Raw genomic sequence first — 6,353 nt, forward strand, 5'->3', positions numbered from 1 at the left:
CAACATGAAGGATAAAGAGAACATGATCATCTCCATAGAGGCATAGAAAGCATTTGACACCATCCAACATGCATTTATGATTAAAAACTCTCAATAAAATGAGAAGGAAGGTACATCAACATAATAAAGATCACATATGGCAAACCCACAGCCCAACATCACACTCAATGGAGAGAAACCAAAAGTTACTCCTGTGACAACAGGAACAAGACAAGGACACCCACTCTCACCACTCTTGTTCAACAGAGTTCTGGAAGTTTGAGCCAGAGTAATTAGGCACGAAAAAGAAAGAAAACGGATCCAAGTCAGAGAGAAAGTAGTGAAACTCTCTGTATGTGCAGATGACATGACTGTCTATCCAGAAAACCCTAAAAAATCTACCAAAAGTCTACTAGAAATAAACCAACAGATACAGTAAAGTCACAGGATACAAATCGATGTACAAAACTCAATTGCATTTCCACACACTAGTACCAAACTTGTGGAAATTGACATTAAGAATGTGATCCCAGGGGCTGGCCCAGTGGTGCAACAGTTAAGTTCGGATGTTCCTCTTCAGTGGCCCGGGCTTTGCCGGTTCAGGTTCCTGGTGCAGACATGGCATCACTTGGCAAGCCAAGCCATGCTGTGGTAGGCGTCCCACTTATAAAGTAGAGGAAGATGGGCATGGATGTTAGCTCAGGGCCAGTCTTCCTCAGCAAAAAGAGGAGGATTGGCATAAGATGTTAGCTCAGGGATAATCTTCCTCAAAGAAAAAAAATAATACGATCCCATTTATAACCATGACAAAAAGAATGAAAGACCAAGGAATAAATTTAACCAAGGAGGTGAGCGACCTGTACACTAGAATCTATGACATTATGGAGAGAAATGGAGAAGAAACAAAGATATGGAAAGATATTCCATGTTCATGGATTGAAAGAATAAATATCACTAAGAGTCCTTAGCACCTAAAGCAATCTACAGATTCAATGCCATCCTAATCAGAATCCCAATGGCATTCGTCACAGAAATGGAACAACGAATCCTAAAATTTATGTGGACAATGAACGACCACAAGTAGCCAAGACAGTCCCAAAGAAAAAGGGAAGAAATTTGGAGGTATCACACTCCCTGACTTCAAATTATACTACAAAACTATAGTAATCAAAACAGCATGATACCAGCAGAAAAACAGACACGCAGATCAACGGAACAGAACCAGGAGCCCAGAAATAAAACCACACATCTATGGACAGCTAATTTTGACAAAGGAGCCAAGAACATACAATGGAGGAAGGAAAGTTTCTTCGATAAATTGTATTGCGAAAACTGGACAGCCATACACAACAGAATGAAAGCAGACCATCACATGACACCATATGCAAAAATTAGCTCAAAATGGATTAAAGGCTTGAGTCTAAGACCTGAAACCATAAAACTCTTTGAAGAAAATATAGGCAGTTCTCATCATTTACAAGGAAGTAGAGAAGGAACTTTTGATACCAGATGTTCCTGAATGACCGACTCCTTGCTACTGATGAGTCCGACTTTCAAGTTCCGGTCATGTCCTCCTCCCTTGGATACACGGGAAGGAGAATCTTTGCTTCCATGGTCACCTCAGGTCGATTTTTTCTTCTGGGCATGCTCTGGCTCTGTGACTTTGCCACTTTTGTGAAAGACTTCTTAATGACTCTGTCGATAGCATGGGGGTCCATCAAACCGGTCTCGGAGGGCCCACATTTCCAGGAACTACGCTATGTGTGGAGGCTAAAAGAAGGAAAGGATTTCCTTTGACAAGATCGATCTGCACAGAATTCTCTCCTCTTCAACTTCCCAGCCTCAACCCACAATAAGAACGTCCCTCTCCTTCTAAGATAGGGAGGATATCTCCCATGGTGGGGGGAGGCAGGTTGGTTGATGGGTTGGTGACTGGGCAGGTTGGTCGGTGGGTCATTGATCTGCTTACAGGAAGAAAATAGGAAGGGTCAGCACTCCCTTCTCGTCCCTGCTGTCTGTGGGAGTGAGATTTGGTTTGTTTTTGTTGTTTTCTTTAAAAGTGTCTGTCGGTCGCTCCAAACAACATTTTGGTGTCCTATCCATCTAAGTGTCTGGCCTCCCTCAGGTTTCAGCCTTCCACAGCAGTAGGGACACATTTTTCTGAGGCTCAGGTTCGGGTTCGGGTTAGGAATTAGGGCTTTGGGTTAGGGATGAAGTTAGGGTTAACGTTAGGGCTAGGGGCTATGGCCTAGTGTTAGGGTTAGGTGTTGGGCTTATTATTAGGTTTAGGGTTATAGCTAAGGCTTGGGCTAGGGTCTAGGGCCTGGAGTAGGGTTAGGTTTAGGCTGTCAGTATTAGGGTTAGGGTGGGGATTAGGGTTAGTGTTATGGGCTTAGGGTTAGTGTTAGAGTTAGCATTTAGGGTTAGGGTTAGGGTTTAATGTTAGGTTTAGGGCTAGGTCCAAGGCTACAGCTAGGGGCTAGGGACTAGGATCTAGGGTTTAGTGTTAGGGTTAAGGTTGGGGTTGTGTTTATGGTTAGGGTTAGGACTAGGGCTTCAGTTTATGGCTAGTGCTAGGGTTTAGGGATAAGGGCTAGGGCTTGGGCTAGGGCTAGGTGTTAGGCATTAGGTGATAGGTTTTAGGGCCTAGGGTCTAGAAGTTAGCATTAGGGTCAAGGTTTAGGCCTAGGCCTGAGGCTGGGAGCTATGATAGCCTAGACTAGGGCTAGGGCTAGGGGTTATGTTTTGGCTTAGGTTAGGGTTAGGTTTTACTTTAGGGATTAGGGTTGGGATATGCAGTTTAGGGTTACAGTTAGGGTTAGGGTTAGGGGTTGTGGCTAGGGCTAGGGCTAGGGGTTAGGTTTAGGGTAGGGCTTAAGTTTAGTGTTAGGGTTCAGGGTTATGGTTATGGTTTGGTTAGGGCTAGGGTTATTGTTTAGGGTTAGGGTTGTATATAATGTAAAATTATAACTTTGATATTGTTTCCTCTCCCATTTTAAAGCCCTGCTCTTATGTTCTTTTCTTTCCAAGTCTTTGCCAATTTTCTCTTGAATTATTGGCCCATGTTGGTGCCATTAAATTATTACTTTTTATGTCTTTATATGTTAGTTGATGATTTTCATTCAATTTTTTATGCATAGTTATTTAGAAAACAATAATCTTAACCTAATTTAATTTCCTCTGCCATTCTTTCTTCCATCAGTTCTTAGTTTCTTTTAAAAGTAGTTTCTATGTTATGCATATTTACATATTTATACACTTTTCTGCAAATGCATAAATAGAACCCTATGCACATCATTGATGATCTTTATGTTTATTTATGCTCTTTATGTTTATTTATGTTTACTGCATTCCTTTTTTCCACCTTCCCCTCTCTTTTTCCTGCTTCTTCACTAACCCTCATGGACATGCCACCAATCAGCTAACATAATAATGATTCATTATTTCAAATGCTGTGAAACATCCATGGTGTGGTTGTGCTACTTACGCATTTGGTGATCTTTCATTTTCTTTCTCAATAAGTTATTATCATATCACTGCTACAAATGTATTTTCAGATTGTTAAGTTAAAACTGTGCATTTCAACTCAGGTCACTTTTGCCCCCAAGGAGACGCTGAAGCATATCTGGGGATATTTTCTGGCTGTCTCACTGGGTAGTGGTGGGTAGAGGCCAAGGATACTGCTAAACGTCCTACAATGCACAGGACAGAGCCCATCACAGTACATTGCCTGGCACAGTATGCCAGCGATGCTAAGACTGAGACACTGAGTTCAAGAGTATCTACAACTTTAATATTTATAGGTCTCTTCAGATTTCTTCCCAACATTGTAACACTTCACAGTTTTTGTTGTTTTCTTAAACTATTACTCACTTTGAGCAATGATTAATATATTTGATCACCATGTCACTTGCTTATTACTACTGTATGTCCATGTATTTTATCCTTATTTTTGTATATTTAGCTGCATTTCAGATGTTTTAAAAATTATTCTTATTCAATTGACTTTTGATTCAATATTATTGACCATGAAAAGTTTTAAATTTTACATTGGTAAATTTTTTTTATTACTTGATTTTCTCATCTTAATTATGATGGTTTTATCCACCTTTAGATTTTAATACTGTTTGATATTTTTTCTAAAATGAACTCTCTACTGGTACACTGGGGTTTTTAATGTTAATTATGTTTTAAAGACGTGTAGGATAAAGAAACTTTTCATTTCCCTCCAGATATTTAACCATTTATGCCAACTTTTATTCAACAATCCAGCCTTTCCCAACTAAATTGAAATACAACCTACCTATATGGTAAATGTCCAATCTACTGAGATGCAATTCCTAACACATTTAACAAATAATGGAACGTGTGCCATGATTTCTAGACATTATATATTATATTCTTTATGTCTATGAATTAGACAATTTAATTATTTATCTATGCCAATATCATTAAATTATTGCTATTTTATATCTTATTTCAGTAGTTTTGGATGTTTCACTAAGTTCTGTTTAATACAGTTGCTTTGAAATCACTCTAACTTACTTTTATTGTCCCTGCTATTATTTTTAATTCATAATTTCACATTTACTTAAATTTGTTCCTGTATAAGTGCACATATTTTTAAATACACTTGTGAAAAAGCAAAGGTGAATGAACCAGGTGAGTCCCTGCTCATTTGGTACTTGTGATATGATGTCAAAGACAGATGCAATGACATAAATGTGAGTATGACATAATGTGCTCAGTGATAAATAATGTGAAGAAAGTTATTCAGTGTAAAAGAATGAAATTGTCATGGTGAGTGAAAGAATTTATAGAGTATGGTCTGGGGAGGCCTTTGCATGTTTGATGATGACCATAACAGGACTAGAGTGTGCCCATTGGATTTATTAAAAATGAAATCAATAATCAAAGTACCAGAAAAACAAAGAAAAATTGCCACAAAAAAGAAGTGAGAAAGGGGTTTGTCTCATCTACTATCCAGCAATATAAAAACCAATTGGTCAAGTATATAGAGAATAGGCACAGGAAAAACAAGTCTTCTACTGCTTGATGTTAAAAATACTAAAATTTATGATACTTTGTATATTTCCTTTTGTGAATAATTGGTTTGTCTTTCATCAATTTTCACTTGGAGTATTCAATCTGTAAGGTGTTTTACACCATAAATTTATCACTACTTTTTCCTTTTGGATAAATTTATTTGTTTTTTGTTTTATTATTTTTGCTTAGCCTGAAGGGAGTAATTGAGGATGGAAAGCTACCAGAATCAAGGATGCTTTTTCTCCTTCACAGTCCATCAGGGACCATGTGAGCTTATTAGATCTTTTCCCCTCCTTGTGTCCAATTCCTTCCTCTCTCCCTCTATGTTTATTGAACAGATTGTTTATGTTTCTTTAAATACAGGGCATAAAATGGACATTCCACTATGGAGCCCAAAGTTTACTTGCCTATGGGATGCTTATGATAGTAATAGTGGGTTACCATTTCTAACTTCTTCAGGGGAAAGATACTTGATCTGGACAGCTTGAGTTGTGTCCTCTCATCACTTAATCAGTGAGGAAGGGAGGGAGAAAGACATAGAAATAACACAGATGAGGAGACCTAGGTCTTCTGTGATGTCTGTGTGTATGTGTGTGTGTGTGTGTGTGTGTGTGTGTGCGCACGCAAGCCTTGTGAACTGAGAGAAGTCCTTAGAACAGGGGTACCAGGACTCATAATCCAAGGTGACTCATAACACAGGGGTTATAACTCAGTCAAGAGAAGGGACTAAGGAGAGAAACCTTTTCAAGTCACAGGATGCCTTTGGGATGAGATTAACAAAGTGCAAGGTTTGCATGTGTGGATAGGGGACTCATGTCTAGAAGATTCAGCAGCAGATGGCCACATTGTTCCTCATCATCCTGCGACTCCATCTCATCACTCTCCACCCTGCTCATTCCTCTAGACACACCAGGTAGTTTTCAACTTTGATTCTCTAAAACAAACATTTTCCTCAGGACCTTTGCACTGGCTGTTCCTTCTGCCAGGCACATGGTGATGTACTTCACAGCTGTGCTGCTGGTTGGTGGTCCTTTTGCTAGCATCCTTTCCTCATACTCTAAGATAGTTTTCTTCATATATGGAATCTCATCAGCTCAGGGTAGGTATACAGCATTTTTCACCTGTGCATCTCACCTCTTAGTTGTCTCCTTATTTTCTTGTACAAGAGTAGGAGTGTCCCTCAGCTCTGGGGCTACCCACAGCTCACACCCAATTGCACTGTCCTCATTGATGTACACTGTTGCCACACACATACTGAGCCCTTTCATCTGCAATCTGAAGAATAAAGACATAAAGAGGGCTCTGAAGTCATTCTTAGGGATGGCAGC

This window comes from Equus asinus, chromosome 10 (assembly GCF_041296235.1).
Source record: "Equus asinus isolate D_3611 breed Donkey chromosome 10, EquAss-T2T_v2, whole genome shotgun sequence".
Lineage (NCBI taxonomy): Eukaryota > Metazoa > Chordata > Mammalia > Perissodactyla > Equidae > Equus > Equus asinus.